This window comes from Panthera tigris, chromosome C1 (genome assembly GCF_018350195.1).
Source record: "Panthera tigris isolate Pti1 chromosome C1, P.tigris_Pti1_mat1.1, whole genome shotgun sequence".
In the NCBI taxonomy this organism is placed as follows: Eukaryota; Metazoa; Chordata; class Mammalia; order Carnivora; family Felidae; genus Panthera; species Panthera tigris.
Window position 1 is genome coordinate 194,040,019 of NC_056667.1, and position 16,580 is coordinate 194,056,598.

Genomic DNA, 16,580 nt, shown 5'->3' on the forward strand with positions numbered 1-16,580 from the left:
TTTCTGATCTCTGACAACTTGTAGGCTAAATATGTAAACTTGAGAGTACCAAATGCTGCTGGTATGCAGGCTAATAAAGTATCTAGTTAGAAAAGTAGGCAGAAAAATAGATCAGGGAACCGCTATTGTATACCACTTGTAAAAGAACATGGCTGTATCAAAGACTTTTACTTATTCCATGACATACTGTAAGGGATTAATAAATCGGTGAGCCCCCAAGAAAATCCATGCATAGTTAAGGCCTAAAAGAAGTTTGGAATGAGGCGGTGGAGTTGTCTGCAAATGTGGAAGTGTTTCCTAGTCCTCAAATGATAAGCTGTTGACTCCATGTAGAGACGACTTGCTCTGAACTAGACTCTGGGTGTCCTCTGCCCTTGCCAAGTGTCATTTAATTAGAGAGATGTTGTTTAGTTACTCTACTGTTCAGAATCCTGTCTTACTGGTCATGAAATTGCTCAGTTGAGCTAAAAGGCAAAGTGACAATAATTGGAAACAAAATGTCTTTGTTCCCTTTCCCTCTGAGCAACAGACTGCACCTTACAAGCACCATATTGGTGGAGGCGGCCTCTTTATTGAGCCTGCTGACAGAGCCATTCTGGCATATTTATAACAGCTGAGGATAGCATGCCCTGAAGAGTGAACTTAATTCTTAGACTGCCAGGTAGTCTTCTGTGAATGACAGTGATTTGTCCCTTGTGATTTCTTTTTCTTCCTTACTGACTATTCATAAAGCAGCATTTGACAGCCTAATTTTATATAGCTAATAACACTAAGGAGCAATGTGATTTTAGAATGTCCATTAGACTTTTTCATGTTAAACTATTTTTAATAAACAGTTCTTTTCGATCCCCATCTTTTATGCCTTACCAAAATTTGATTACAGTGTTTATGCTTTTTATTAAATAATCTTTTTCAGAAATGCAAGCTAAGGATCATGTAAATGATCCTTGATTCTGTTTGGCATTAAGTAAAACATTAATTTGGGTGTATTATAGGGAAATTCTTATGCAATTCAGGGGTTGCATTAAAGGAATAATTTATTCCATATTTTATCAAACAAATATTTTATTGTCTGCTATGTACTAGACACTCTATTAGGAGCTGGGCATATAAAGATGATTACATGAAACATACTCTGAGCTCTTGAAGAACTCATAGTTAAGGAAGAAGGGAAGCATTTTTCTTCATCATACCATGACACAGGTACCAATGTAATCCTCATTTTACAGACTCAACAACTGAGGCTGAGAGAAATTAAGTCACTTGTCAAAAATCACACTGCTAACACCTAATAGGATCCAGTCCTGGACAGTTTGATGATAGTGTCTAGGCTTGTACACCCAATAATAGATTTCCTCTCATAGTTGTGTCTAGGGATGAACTTCATTTATATTGTCTTTATTCCGGTTTTGCACTAAATTCATTCATATTCTTCCAGTCTGTTATGCTTTTCTGTAGTATTTCTGTTTATTATCCATAGGTGGTATTTACACTCAGAGGTAGTGAGAACAGAAATGAGGGAGAGTGAGTCATTTGCGGTTCTTTTTATCCCAATCTAATAAAATGTTTCCTTAGACTGGAGCTATGCCCAGGGACCACAGGTCATCTTTTCATCATTTCTAGCCCTCAGCTATATTTTACTTTTATGTGCTATTGGACTCCCACAGGCACCCTTTAAGGAATTTGTTTCCATTACAGGACACGGTCTCTGCCGACATTGCCGCTCAAAGGTCAAGCTTCCATGCTTGATAAATAACTTTACTTTGCCATCCTGGTTTTCCCCACAATGTCGTTTTTGTTTTCATATGGATTTGACTTTAGAAATATATATATATATATATATATATATATATATATATATATCCTCCTTTCAATTCGTTTATCCAGTGCTGTTAATGTTAGGAGGGGGAAGTACCGTCTTCACAGTTGTGATGCTATTTCCAGGACTGGATTCATCCAAAGATGGGTAGTTGCATCAAGGCTACCACACATCTCGGTCAGAATAGGTGACTCAGTGGTTAACTCTAGAGTGGTGGGGTGCTAATGTCACTTTTTCAAGGATAGTTATCCTCTAGAACATCCAGAGAAATAGAATTGCCTTCTCTTTCTTGGAGTTTTCGGGTCAGAAGAGGAATGTTTTCTAAGATGAGAGGGCCGATTCATTCCACAGCAGGATAGACCTGTTAGAAGCAGCGTTGTCCTGTCAGCGTGGCTACATGTTGTGTGTTGTGAGTATCCAAGGTTCCAAACCAAGTCACCTTAGCATTTAGCTACAGAACTCGAGGATGTTTTTTTCCACAATCTCTATACTGTAAACAGGGAAATTATTTTTTGTTTTTTTAATGAGTTTCAGGCATAGATCTTGGAAAAATCTGGCCTGACTCTCATATTCTTTGGCAGCCCACATATATCTCTTCACTCATGAGACTTCTGGAGCTGTTCCAAATGGAACATTTTGTAAGACAATGTTTTGTAGTATTACCTTTTGTACTTTTGAAGCTACATTCTCTGAACACTTTCAAAAGGGAATATCACAGTTATGATTTTCCTCTTTTAGTCACTCTAATAAAAGCTAATGATACCAAGGATGAAAAATAATTTTAATGAATTAAGTATTTACCATGTGGCAGACACTGTGCCAAGTATTTTGCATAAATTATATCATGAGTTAGGGAGGAAATATTCTAATCCCCATTCATCAGGTGAGGACATTGAGGCATAAAAAGAATAAGTAACTTGCCCAAGGTCATAGGCCATAGACAATCTGATTCCAAAACCTACATTCTCATCCTCTATGTTCTTCAGTGTTTGAAGAATTTCGTGTTTCCCATGCTGTTTTTCTAAACACATTCTATTGCCACTCAATTTCTCCAGTCAGAATGGGTTTTAAATTGAACTCACAGAACTATTTTCTCCTTTTATACAGTATTTATAGTAGCTGATTTCAATAGCTGAGAATAGTACCATATAAATAATGATGTAGGACCTCAGGCAAATCACTTAACCCCTCTGAACTTCAGTTTCCTCATTTGTAAGAGGATGAAATAATAATAGTTGCCTCACAGGATTATTCAAAGATCAAATGCAATAATGCAAGCAAAGTACTCTCCATGAATAAATGTTAGCTCAATTCCCTTCCTTTCTTATCCTTTCCCTTATAAGTCCAAGGATAAGGAAACATATCAAGACTCATGGCAAATTCGAACACTGTTAAGGATCCCTGATTGATTAAATCATTAATTTCTCATTCAATTACCAAAAGGATTTGAAGCAACTTGAGGAATGTAAAAGAAATATAATCATCATAAATGTGTTATATTTCCTTAATTTTATCCTGTTAACTATTTTCCCCATTTGTTTCATTCATTCGTTCTGGTAGTCATTCAGTCATTCATTCCTTCAGTATTGATTGCATACCTGTTATTTGCCACACATTGTTTTCAATGCTACACTACTCATCTTATAAATCCTCTTCTGTTGTCCAGTTGTTGTTTTTTTGTTTTCTCTCCTTCCCTCTTTGTAGTGGTCACTGGTCACTGGTCACCTTCTAACCTTCCATTAACTTGTCAACCAATTGTAACCTAATTTCTGACTTTGTTGTTACAGTTCCAAATGATAACCCATCTTCCTCCTCCTCCTCCTCCTCCCCCTTCTTCTTCTTCTTCTTCTTCTTCTTCTTCTTCTTCTTCTTCTTCAAGTTTATTTATTTATTTGGGGGGGAGGGGCAGAGAGAGAGGGAGAGAGAAAATCCCAAGCAGGCCCCACCCTCAGGGCAGAGCTTGACACAGAGCTCAATCCTACCGACCCTGGGATGACAAACTGACTCAAAATCAAGAGTGGGATGCTCAACCAACTGAACCACCCAGGTACCCCCCAAATGACTTCTTAAATGCTAAAGAAGTATTTTCCTTTTTTTGTCTTTGTGGACCTCTTTGTTTCATTTAGTGATGCTGATATCTTCTTCCTTCTTAAACCCTTTTAGTGGTTTTCTTGACAGAGTATTCTTTTTGTTCTTATTTCTTATACCGTATCTTCTCTGACTCTATCATACACCTTTTTTGCATTATCCATCCTTTAAATGTTGGCCCATAGAGTTCAAATTTAAATAGATTCTCCTTGTCTGTCTACTGCTCTGCTAGAATTTTATTTCTATTTATATGTTAAAGACACTAAATATAAATATCCAAACTAAAATTGTCTTTCAAGATTCAGATTCATATATATTATTGTTAACTGAACGTCTCAGACACCCCCACCTGAATATAACTAAAACTGAATTTATCCCTACCCACCAAATAAATATTTGTTCCACTAGCATTCTCTACACCACCACCCAGTTATGGTTCTTGGAACCAATCTGGGGTATATTCTTAAATCCTCCTTACCCCTGAATGTCCCATGTCCAATCAGTTATCAAGTCTTTTCATATCACCTCTGTCCTAGTTTGGGCCACTCACCTTCTTTTTCTAGCCAACTGCAATAGTCATCTAACTCTTGCCCTGCCCTCCAGCTCACAAGCCCAAATTAGCATCTAATTCATAATTGGAATATGCTCATCTTTTGATTAAAACTTTAAAATATTCTTCATTGTTTACACGAGCAGTTTTCAAATGGTTCTCTGAACGCTGTAAGGTTCATTGGAAATGTTTGTGGGTCCACATGGTGATGGCAGCAGTTGGTGGGGGAATTTACATAGATAGAGACAGTACCATTTCTGGCTTCTCATCACACCTGTACTCTATCCTTCCATTCTTAATCAGAGTAGTTCTAGGTTTATATGTTTTATATATTAGAATGCCACATAACATGGGAGGGAGGAAAAGGGATGGAGGAGGTGGAAGAAAGAAAGAGAACTGACTGCTTTTTACAAAGCCTGAAAGCCATCAGCCTGCATAATCTCCAAGATTGGCAACCCTCTGTGTGACCTAGCCTCTGACCAGTTCACCAGTCTTATCCCTTAAAATTCTTCTGCCTTTTAATTTATGCTCCATCACATTCATCTAACCACTTACTTAATAAAAGAAAGATGGGGTTTCACTGGGCTACTGCCCTCAGAAGAATATTCAATTTGAATTAGACCAGTTCTAATTTTGTTTCTTCTTGGACTCATGAATATGCTTTACGTTGCACAGTTGTTTCATAGAATCGAGATACTGAATCGTAATCTTTTCAGTTTTTCATGCTCATTTCCAGGAGGTTGGCTTTTTTCCCTTGCTATTCAAAGTGATCCCATCCCTTTCATCAGTATGGCAGGTGGCCCTATAAAACTGAACAGCTGTGAATCTTTCTAAGAGACCCTTCAGGGATGAGTTGAGAGCCACATTTGACCTGTTTATGTTTGGGAAGTTTTTTTTTTTTTTTTTCTTTCAAAATCCTCTTCCCAGATTACTTTAAAAATGGACCACACAGCTCTACCCACTAACTATGCAAGTATTTCCCAGTCAGAAAACTCAGCTGAGTGGGAAGCTGAATCTAAAATTAAAGTAGCTTCCATTTGCTTAAGTGTCATTCTCAATGTAATATACTTTTCCCAAAAAGCATTCATTAATATGCATTTTAAGACTTAATTTAGAAACAGAGTCCATCATTGATCACCTCTCTGTTTACATTTTAGCAGTCTGCTGAGAGTGCACTGTTAGACTTTCTTACAAGCTGCTTTTCCTTCTCCCTTCTCTCTTTATTAGCCTCAACACCTTCCTCTAGGATCTTTATTAAAAAGATCAAGAAGAGAGGTTTTAGATTTCATAAATATTGCAGCAGCTCCATGCTCTTTGGAGAGTGGCTTCTTTAGATCGAAATGACTTCCTATGGGGCCAGAGAGTGTTTGGAAGCCAACAAGCCAGAAAGAGTAAAACAAAAAGCTCTCTTCAATAAACACACCAACACATTAGTGCATGGGCCAAATAAATAAGTGTGATCATATAAGAGACATTCAGTTCTTTAAAAAAACTAGATTTTTCTGCAAAATCATAAAGCTGAACACAATGGAGTCTCTGGACTGTGAACTCCTGATGACTAGGATAATTTTGTTAAAAAACTAAAGGGAATTCTGTTAACCTTAAAAAAATTGATCGCCACCATCGTAACTCTCTGGTAAGGAAATATTTAATTGTGCTGAAGTCTGTATATTTTGGAAAAGCTGACTTGGTTTTTTTGTTTGTTTGTTTGTTTTTTGGGTTTGTTGTTGTTGTTGTTGTTGTTGTTTATTTAAGCTCACTCAGCCTGAAATATTGTGTGCATTTTCTAAGATATTCTATGTGTTTGGATTCCTTCTGGGAGTGTGAGAAAGGAAGTCAGGAATAAGAAGGTATGTAATAAATGGTTGAGAATACTACTATATTGGTACCTTATAATTTGTATCTAAGAATTGTGATTGGACCCATTCAGCTAATTTTTAGTATGTTACAGAGTTGAAAAATGAAAGTGTGGGAGGCAGGAAGCCTGGTCAAGCCATTTGGAGGCTTGAATAACTCTTTTACAACTAACTGCAACAAATTACTTAAACTTTTGCTCTGTAATATGAAGGTTAAATCTAGGGCTTGAAGTGTGGGGTTGGTGAATGAGATGGAATAGAGAGAAATTTGTATGGCCCTACTTCACACTTTGTGTTGCAGACCCTATATTTTTAAAGTATGGATTTTTGAAAACACAAATGGAGAATCGAACAGAAGTGCACCAATGTAATTAGTTCCTGCTCTGAAGTTGGGAGAAGAATTAAAAATAGCAAAGCAAGATCCAGAGTATCACTTCCCCTTTACAACTTCTACCTCAACCCCTGAGTAAAATAAGCAGATTTTTTTTGGTGCCATCACACCTGAAGGGGTGTTGCATATCATTCTCTTAACTGGCCTTCTACTGGGTAAGACCCCCTGATTTCCAGTTATTGTAATACTTGTTGCAATTTAGAATAATTAGAATCACCTGTTTAGCTTTGAAAGCCCACTGATGCCCAGAATCACCAATTAAATCAGGAATTAGGGGAGAAACCTAGGCAACATTGCAAAGTTCCCCATGTGATTCTAATGTGTGGCCACAGTGGAGAGCCACTGTCCTAATATTTTATAAACACTGAAGCCAGGCATTTTCCTTAATCCCTACTTTTATCACCGATCCAATCTTTTCTGGCTTTTCGTTGGTTTTTGAATGAAACCTAAAGTGTGTCCAGTCTTTAAGCATGTTCATTATCTCATGATTTTGTAACATTCTACAATTCACATTATCTCTTCCAAGCATACAGGTCTCACAACCAACTTACTATGCTTATCCCAGCCCATCCTGCCCTCACTTGTAATTATCCTTACCTGCATAAATAGCTGTCTCCTATCTACTTTACCTCATGAAATCCCATCCAACATCAGCCATATCTCTTTCCCCTCTCTGATAAATTCCCAATTGTAGTTTTGGTACAAGCTAGCACCCAATCTCAAATTGCCTATTTGAGTGAAGTATTCATGGAATTTTTTTAAGGTAAATATTTATTGAATGTCCACAATATTTCCCAGTATCAGGCCATTTCTGTTCTTTAGGAAATGTTGTACCTTGTTAATGAAAAACAAACCTAAAGTCTCAGTAGCTTAACAAGTGAGAATTTGTTTCTTACACATGAAAACTTTGTTATAGGTTTTCCATGCAGTGACTCAGTAATTTTAGTGTTCTTATTTTCATCCCTCTGCCATCCCAAGACAAAGCCACCACTTTTACTAAAGGGAAAACACTAATGGTGTCAAACTTCTTAAATGATTTGGTCTGGACGTGACTCATGACACTTCCGGTAAACCATTGGCAAGAAATAGTCACATGATCCTGCCTAGCTGCCAGAGGAGTAGGGAAATATAGGGGAGAATGTGATGTTTAGAGTGAACATAAATATCTCTGCTTCACATTTTTAAAAATGTTTTTAAACATTTTTTTTTTAAAAAAGAAGTTAATTTGTTTATTTGTTTATTTATTTAAGAGAGAGAGTGGGGGCAGGGCAGAGAAAAGGAAGAGAGAGAATCTCAAACAGGCTCTGCCCTGTCAGTGCAGAGCCTGACAAGGCACTCGAACTCACAAATGGTGGGATCAACACCTGAGCCAAAATCAAAAGTTGCATTCTTAACCAATTGAGCCACCCAGGGGCCCCATCTGCTCCACATTTTCAAATGTGTGAACTCATCTATCTTTTGCTACAACTTTTGTACAATGTCAAAAGGTATATTTTAATCTCTGTTATTTTATAATTAACTACTATTATTATTGTATTTATAGATGAGGGTGGGTGAAGTGACTTCTCTACCATCACCCAACTGGATGTAGGACTCATAATCCATAGACTGCCAGCTTCTTGAAGGTAGATGCCACATACTGTCTTCATTCACAAGTAGATGTGATGGTTGTTTTTAATAAATTCTACTTGATTAAAATTGGATCGATTTGACTTAAAATTCAAGTGTTTGTTGGCTTTTATTCTTTATTGTGCCTCAGACATTGCAAGATAGAAAAATAGCAGCTCATGAATGAATGATTAATTATATTTACTTAGGAGGCCTTCACTACTTGGGATTTGAGTTCCATCAATGAGAGGTTTTAGGTACAGGAAAGACAAATGTGGTATGTGAAGAAGAGAGGATGAGAGAGTTATAGAAAAAGCACAAAAAGCTGACATTCATACTTGTGTATAGAGATCATATGGAATGTTTTGGTAGTTTTTATACGGCCTTAAAATGTCAATATATACCCAATGAGAACTTATTGTTAATTTGCAAGAAAATAAAGCAAACAAAAAAACAAAATGTTTTCCAGCTAGAGCTAAAAACCAGAGCTGTGCTGTTGTCCAAAGCCTTGACCAACCAAACCTTCTTAGAACGTGCCTCATGGTTGATTATGGATTGTTTTGCTTGCAGCACTGACTAATCTGTCTGAATGGTCAACATACAGAGGAGACAGAGTCAAGGAGGCACTGATTTGATGATCTGGAGTCTTGTCAAAACTCATGATGTGACAGGGCAAAGGGATCCGAGGATTTTCAGGTTTCTTCCCCACATCCCTGAGTTCACTCTCATGGTGACTACCAGGAAGCCAAATTGCTTATTGAAGTGATGATCTGTAGCAATTCCCCTGCTCTCAGTGGTGAAAACAAAGTAAGGGAGGCAGTCTGCTGTAGTAGAAAGAATATGCGTCTTAAACAACCCACACAACCTTGGCTTGAATCCAGGCTTTTCTACATTTTAGCTGTGTGAGTTTGGAGAATTTAACTAACCTCTTTGAACCTTACTTTTTTCTTCTGTAGAATAGAATAACAATATGTATTTTACAATAATTACTAGAGGACCAGAGATAATAAACTTAAAACATTGTTTCTATGTGACACACTTACAAATCTCTTTTTTTTCTTTTAGTCAATAGTTCCAAGTTTGAAAATAATATCCCTCTGGGGTGCCTGGGTGGCTCAGTCAGTTGAGCATCTGACTTCAGCTCAGGTCATGATCTCATGGTTCATGAGTTCGAGCCCCCTGCTTCAGACTCTGTGTCTCCCTCTTTCTCTGCCCTTCCCCCACTCATACCCTGTCTCTCTTTCTCTCAAAAATAAATAAAATGTTAAAAAAAAAATAAAAATAATATCCCTCCTTGACCTGCCAATTGTCAAGGAGGTTGAGTTGAGTTGAGATTAATAGTATCAGGAACTAGTAAATATAAAATGGAATATTAAGACTAATATAGTATTTTAAGATAATTGGGGTTGTATGTCTCTATAAAACCTGTATCAGCAAGGCCTGCCATTATCTTTTAACTTAATATGTCTATTTTGTGTGTTTCTATATGTATGTATGTCCATCTACTTCTTATGCCTGTAATTCATTGGACTCAAACCACAGAATACCTATGCTTTAACTGCAGGCATTTGTATATCTAACCAGGAATTACATATAATTAGGCATTCAATGACTCAATTTGGGCCAATACTCAATTGGATCTATCTTTTACATTCACTTATTGATACATTCATTCAATGAAAATATAACGAGTGCCAGGCACTGTTTTAGGCAGTTGGAGTATCTATGTTTCAACAAATCAAACAGTTTCCTAAATGTGTGATTACATTGCATTCCAAATTCAGAATAAAATAGGGTTGTCAGGAATCACCTCCTGAGAAGGGAATACTTCAGCAATCTCCTGAAGGAAAGAGGGCTAGCCATGTAATGTACAAGAAAGAGAGTTCCAGGCTAAAGGAGCAGCCAGTGCTGCCATATTCTCAGCAGAGAAAAGGTTAGTCTGACTAGATGGGCTGAGGGGCCAGGCTAGTAGGAGATTATAAAGGTAAACCAGGCAAGGAGGCAAATGATACAGGGCTCAGTGGTTGTAAGGAATTTCCCCCACCTATTTGTTAAAAAAAAAAAGGCAGGTTGATTATGAACAAATGAAATGTGACAATGTGATAATAATAATGAACATTCAAGGAGAATAACACATTGCAAAAAGCTGAACATTAAAGTAAATCACACTGTTCTTCATTGTAAATTACAGTATGTTTCATTTTACGGGGAAAAAACTTTAACATGGGAAGGTTAACACTCCTTGGTAAGGATTCTACTGACCATCGTGTGTTAGGACATTAGACTCAGTCTCTGTGCTTTTGAGAAAGGAAGCTTTATAGTTCTTAAAATTACATTTTTAAATGTTAATAATCATTGTACATTTTAAAAAGGGATTCCTAAAACACTATGTTGCTATTGTTTTAAAAATTCTGCTGTGTTTTAAAATGTATTTCCTTATAGTCAGTACTCAGTGGAAATAAGGAACAGCTGGTCAACATCTTGCATATCATAATCTATCATGTGTGTAATAATTATTATTAATTTACCTGAAGGATGTTCCTTTTTCCAAGATGAAATATACTATTCCTTTAATCTACTCTCATGAATCATCTTTCATATCATTTTAATTCTTTGGGATTACAATTGCTGTCTAAATGTAATATTTTCTACCTGATTAGTACTTAATTTCTTCTAATTTACACCAAATCAGATTAAAAATTATTCTCATAAAGAATGATCTGATAAATTATATGATAAACTTATGCTAAAATACCTGGCTACTGGGGAAAGAAAATTTTGAACCTGTTTTCAGTACTGCCAAAGTGTTACAGAAGATAGATTAATTCTAATACCTTATCTCTTTGTATTAAGATAGTCAAAGACACATGAAATGTGTTGGTTATTTTTGCTGTGTGATTAACTAATAAATGGAAAATTTATAAATGCAATTTAAAAGAGCTTTATTATTCCCAAGGTTAACTATAAATTCATTAGTCTCTCTTCTCATCTCTGGGACAAAGAAGGTATTAGAAATTCATGGAGGGGCACCTGGGTGGCTCAGTTGGTTAAGCGTCTGATTTGATTTTAGCTCAGGTCATGAGCTCAATGTTTGTGAGATCAAGCTCCAAGCCAGGCTTATGCTGAGCATGTAGCCTTCTTGGGATCCTCTCTCTCTCTCTCTCTCTCTCTCTCTCTCTCTCTCCCTCTCTCTCCTTCCCCCACCCTTCCTCTCTGTATCTCTCAAAATAAATAAATAAACTTAAAAGAAAGAGAAATTCATAGAGGAGGAATTATAATGCCTTAAGGTACTCCTTAGGGTACAGGTACTTGAGGGAAAAGAGACCTCAGAAGACATAAATATATCAATCCACCTATCATTCTTTTTTCTTTTAATTTTTAAAAAGTGTTTATTTATTTTTGAGAGAGAGAGAGAGAAACAGTGCAAGTGGAGGAGGGGCAGAGAGAAAGGGAGTCACAGAATCTGAAGCAGGCTGCAGGCCCTGAGCTGTCAGCAGAGCCCAACACGGGGCTCGAACTCGCAGACCACGAGATCATGACCTGAGCCAAAGTAGACTCTTAACCACTGAGCCACCCAGGCACCCTAGGCCACTTATCATTCTTGAGCAGAGTACCGTACACTGGTTACCAATCCCAGGGGAGGATTGATATTTATAAAAAGAGTCATGGGGGATAACAAAGATCATCACTATGCCAACCACTAGGAACAGGTAGATGTCCAAATACTTCTGACATTGCATCTTGGTATCCGAATCACTGAGGAAAACACAACATAGTCAAGCATTGGATAGAACAGTGCTTTACTCAAATAGAGCAAAATCAGCATTAAGAGTGGGCATCAATTCCCCATTGTCAGTGTGTTTCTACATGCATTCTCATGCTGGAGTATAGAGAACTCTGTCCTCACTCCATGGAGGACGGAGATAGCAGTGAAGTTGGCCAGGTGTCCTGTGATACACACACTGTAAACAGAGCAAAAGAGCATATGCTGTGTGTGAAACAAAGAAGAAGGAATAAGGAAGGATATTCCCACACAAGACGATAAGCCCAGCACAGCTGTGAGAACTCTTTATATCTGGGTAAGGAAGTGTTTCAGGCTCAAGGCTAATTCTTTCCCAAAAAATCATCATGGAAGAGAATTGGCTAATGTTAAGAATGCAGTTTAGGTTTTGATTTTTTAGTTAGTTATTGGTTTGTGACATCTGCCCCCTAATTTGGGGACCCTAAAACAGTTATTATGATTTGCTTGCAAATTTTCAATTTGGTCAGGGCTCAGTGGGGTACCCAGTACCGTCCAGTTCCCATCTTGCTACAGTAACTCATTTTGTGAGGTTCGTAAGAAAAGAGAACCAACTCTAAGGAAATTGACTATAACATTTTTTTTTTTATCCAAAGTGGAATACTTCTATGTGAAGGGAATACTGTTAATAATTGAGCTGGGAAAACTAGGACAGCCATTGGAAAACTGGGACCTATGTTCACCCTGTTTATAAGGGACCATGGCATATGGGGGAAAAGAACCATTTTAGTCAAGTATCTGTGACTCTCAATACAAAGCTTTCTGATAAACTGAACTGGGATACTTGACCAGAGCACAAATATGCTTTGCTCTCCAAATCACCACTGGCTTCCAAATCCAAAAGGTTCAGAGCACATGACTGGTGGTGGTGGGGGTGTGAATTTAAGTCAGCTTTCATGCAGGCCCTTGTTCTCTTATTGATAGGAGATGTGAGACAGAAGGACAGAGAATGAAGCCTCTGTGCCTATCTAAGAGAACATTCCTGGCTTAGCTTATCCCTCTGCCACACTAGCATATGGACAGAAAGAGGGAGACAGAAAGAGAAAGAGAGAGAGAGAAAGAGAGACAAAGAAAGAGAGAGAGAGAGAGAGAGAGAGAAAGAGAAAGATTCTTCTGATAGTACTAAATTGGAATTATGCAAATCCAGATATGTCTGATTTTCTCTCTCTACGATATGTAGGGATGAGTTTTTGTTTTCTCTGAGAATTGATCTTATTCTTTCCTATTTGTAGTAAGGAAGAGAAGCAAAATAGATTGAAGAGTAAAATCTAATGACACTGGGTTTAGGAGTCCCCCTGCCAACTCAGTCCTTGTATTTCCTAGTTATATAAGCTACACACACACACATACACACACACACACACACACACACCATTATATAGTACAGTATATACTATCTCTCTCTAATGTACATACATAATTTCATTTTTTTCTTAATTGATTATTTTAAACTTCTGTGAAATGCAACCAAGAATAAAGGCAGTAAACCAGCCTGGTGTCTTCTCCTCCTAGGAAGAGTGATGGGAGAGGAGATTTATTTTCCTCATTCCATTCCCTTATTTTTTCAGTGCCTTCTGTTGGCTTACTGGACCGAATAGCTAAGATTATGAAAATCCAAACATGAGCTTCCTCTGTTGGCAGGTGATACTAACAGGGTTAATATAGAGAGGGAAACAAACCACAAGAAACTCTTAACAAATAGACAACAAACTGAGGGTTGATAGAGGGAGGTGGGTGGGGGATGTGCTAGATGGGTGACAGGTATTAAGGAGGGCACTTTTTGTGATGAGCAATAGGGGTTGTATGCATGTGATGAATCACTAAATCTACTCCTGAAACCAATATTGCACTGTATGTTAACTAAAATTTAAATTAAAAAACCCACCAGAGTTCCAGACAAGTTTTAGTCTAGCATCTGTGAAACTTGGTATCATATTTACAGATGCTCTTGTTTATCTATGAACTAGACTCACCCAAAGGATGAACTAGGTTTCAGAATTGGTAAGAATGATAACTGAAACCTGGTTGAAATTAATTTTACTTTCTCTTTACCATCAAAATGATCTAGTGAGTCATGCCAAACATAAGATCAAGTAGCACATTTTCAGGTAATAAGATGCAGCTCTCAGTTCATTTCTTGTATCTCATACCAAATCTTAATGAAGTGAGGAATCTGCCAGATCAGAAAAACCCAACACTGTAGATTCAACTTATTTGATGTTGTGGTGAGGATATGCTAACCCTTAATGTTCTACCTTATCACCATTCAAGGAATGTATTGTTATGTCAGTTACATATATCTGTAATTTCTTTCTTTTTATATATTTATTTAATTATCCGTATTTATTTCTTAACATCTATTAAGTGTATTTGAGGTTTCAGTGAAGCTAGCTGGGCACAGCCACAATCCAGTAAGTGGTATTAGAGAAATGGACAGTTCAGATGTTGTTTCCTAAAAACTTGAGTTAGCAGCTTATAATAACTAATATTAACAAAAACTATATCATATATGATGCTGAAGAGTCACTTGCTATTTTATTTCTCATCTCAAACTATGGACAATTATATTACCCAAGATCATCAGAGAGGGTTTTGTAAAGAGCATTACATAAGTATTGTGTTAAAAAATATAGCTACAAAATAAAGGTCTCAAACCCTCTTTCCATTATTAATTCCTAAAAGGGAAATTAAGATCGAAACCATAACATTTCCCTTCTATTATAGCCAAAGCCATGTTAACTTACAAAATAAAACCTCTTCTCCATGGAAGAAATGAGTTTATATATCATTTCTTCCTTGTTTTCTTGTGCTTATTCTCAGCCAGAGAAATCCTATACAGGTGCTTGATTGTTCTCTGATTTCTGCCAGCAAATGTAGCCTGAGTTATTTCCCTTGGAAAAGGTAGGGATACATAAGAACCCTCAGAGTTCTATTAATATAGTCTCAAATAAGTTTCATCTCTTATTTTCAGTTAAAGGTGTTAATAAGAAAATATCAGAGCACAACTATAACACAACTCAACTATAGCAATTAGAAAATCAGAAAATTTCTTCCTAAGTATAACATTTTATAACCTGAGCACTAAATCCCCTATTCAATGTTATGTATACATATATTTCAAGAACCCGTCTCATATAATTAAAGTCTGCAATCTTGTTTCCTGCCATAAACCAAAGTAGGAAGCTTATGGTGTTTTAGGAGATATTGGTGGATGTTTTGAGAAGTGGGGATGGAATGAAGAAAATAGTCATAGAAAGAAGCTCTTGGCTTCAGCTTCAACAGATGTGTTAACCCATGGTGGTTGGTCAGAATTCATCTGTGGGATTAAGTTCATCTTTAAATAACACTGTTACTACTTGATGTGTAATACACGTCTTTTATCATAGTGTATTTCCCTCCCATTCCATACAACATTGTTGTCATTAATTTTACTTATTCCTATGCTATAATTACTATTTTTAAAAAATGTTTTGTTTGTTTGTTTATTTATTTATTTATTTTGAGAGACATAAAGCATGAGTGGGGAAGGGGCAGAAAGAGAGAGAGCGAGAGCGAGAGCGAGAGAGAGAGAGAGAGAGAGAGAGAATCCCAAGCAGGCCCTATGCTGTCAGTGCACAGAACCCAACCCGGAGCTCGATCCCAGAAGCCTTAAGATCATGACCTGAGCTGAAATCAAGAGTCCTACCCTTAATCTACTGAGACACCCAGGTGCCCCTAAATTACTATTTTTAAACAAGACTTTATTTTAGATCAACAAAGAATAAGAGAAATAAAATATTTTACTTTGTATTTGTTTATTCCTTTTCTGACATTTCTCCTTTCTGTATGTAGATCTGAGTTTCTGACCTGTATTACTTCCCGTCTTCTTGAAGATATTCATTTAACATTTTTTGAGGGATACTTCTGCTGGCACTGAATTCCCTCAGTTTTTGTTTGTCTGAGACAGTTTTTATTTCTGCTTCCCTTTGTAAGCATAATTATACCAGATATGCAATTCTAGGTTGGTGGTTGTTTTTCCTCTTTTTTTTTTTTTTTAACACCACTTTATTTCACTCCACTCTCTTCTCTCTTGCATGGTTTCCAATGAGAAATTCACTGTTCTCATAGAGCTAAGGCATTCTTTTTTTCCCCTTTGGCATCATCAGGATTTTTTCTTTGATTGGGTCTTCTGAAGTTTGAAGTTAACGTTTAGGTGTAGTTTTTGTTCGTTTGCTTTGTTTTTATTTTATTTAATTTATTTACTTATTTAAATCCTGCTTGGTATCCTTCACATTTCCTGATTTTGTAGTTTGGTGTCTGTCATCACCTTTAGAAAGTTCTCCGTCATTATTATTTCAAATAATTCTTCTGTTTTGTTTTCTTTTTATTTTATTTCTGGTAGTCTAATGATATTCACGTCAATACATTTTGAAAACTTTCCATAGCAGTTCTTGAATTTTCTTTCTTTCTTTTTTTTTAATTTGTTTTTC